We start from the raw sequence: 1,211 nt of genomic DNA, 5'->3' as shown, positions 1-1,211 counted from the left end.
TATTTTTGTTTGATAATCTGAAGTCTCAATTGTGTGCTGCATGTGTATATGCTGATTTGCATCCTCTAAATCCTGAGTTAGTGCCTATAAACCTTGAGATTGAGAGATCCCATAGGTCCATTAGGAAATCCACCTTTAGTCCCGAGTTAGCCGAGTCTTTAGAACCTAAAGTCTTGGTTGAACGTCATCTAGTTCCTGCCTTTCAAAACTTGAAACCCCAAGCTCCCCGCCAACCTGTGGTGGAAAAGTAACCTCTTTGGCCCCTCAGAGACTATGTCACACCCAACACATACACTTCGCCATCTTGCATCCAATTTTCGGAGGTCGAGGCTGCACAATTTGAGATTAAAACTTCCATTATCTTGATGCTTCCCAATTTGTTTGGAATTTGACTGAAAATCCTTACAAGCATCTAGATGAATTCCTCAAAATTTGTTCCACCATCCGCATCCCCCATTTTGGTGATGATGCGCTCCGTTTAAGGCTTTTCCCATTCTCTCTGAAGGAAAAGGCCAAATATTGGCTAAATTTCTTAGAGCCGAACTAGGTGACCAACAAGGCCACCATGCAACATGAGTTCTTGAAAAAATACTTCCCCACTGGGAAGAATAACCAGCTGAGGAAGGTCATCACTAGTTTCTCTCAATTGGATAGGGAGCTATTTTTCGAGACATGGGAGCGTTTTAGGAACCTCTTGCATAAATGCCCTCACCATAAAGTCCCTAGGTGGCAATTAGTTCCTACCTTCTGTGAAGGATTAGCTAAGCTAAAAAGGACCATAGTAGATGCATCTAGTGGAAGTACTTTCCTCACAAAATATGATACTGAGGTGTGGGCTCTCTTTGAGAACCTTGCTGAGAATTTTCAGCAACGTGTTGTTGCTGCTCGTAGACTATCCCAATCTTCCTCTTCCCATCCTAAAGGAGTATATGAGTTATCCATGAACTATGACCTTACACCCACACTACACACCATAGTGAAAAAGTTAGATCAGTTCTTGTCCCTAGGACACCAACCATATCCTGTGACAAGTGCAGAGGTGTGTGTCATTTTTTCTGATCCATCACACACTTGTTACAATTGCCACCATGTGCCTCCCCCGCTTGAGTTTGTGTAGGAGGAAATTAAGGCCACCCATAACTGGTACGATATGCCACCTAATGACCCCTATTTGAACAAGTACAATCCTAGGTGGAGTAAGCATCCTAACT

General features: G+C 43.0%; 1 non-coding gene across 1 annotated transcript; it reads right to left on the bottom strand.

Moving 5' to 3' along the window:
* Positions 1 to 614: 614 nt before the first annotated feature.
* Positions 615 to 720, bottom strand: LOC131154670 (small nucleolar RNA R71). Its single transcript, XR_009136586.1, has one exon. It is a non-coding gene; the product is annotated as a small nucleolar RNA R71 (small nucleolar RNA).
* Positions 721 to 1,211: the final 491 nt, after the last annotated feature.

Source organism: Malania oleifera, chromosome 4, assembly GCF_029873635.1.
Source record: "Malania oleifera isolate guangnan ecotype guangnan chromosome 4, ASM2987363v1, whole genome shotgun sequence".
NCBI classification, from domain to species: Eukaryota; Viridiplantae; Streptophyta; class Magnoliopsida; order Santalales; family Ximeniaceae; genus Malania; species Malania oleifera.
This window is presented reverse-complemented; position numbering and strand designations above follow the sequence as displayed.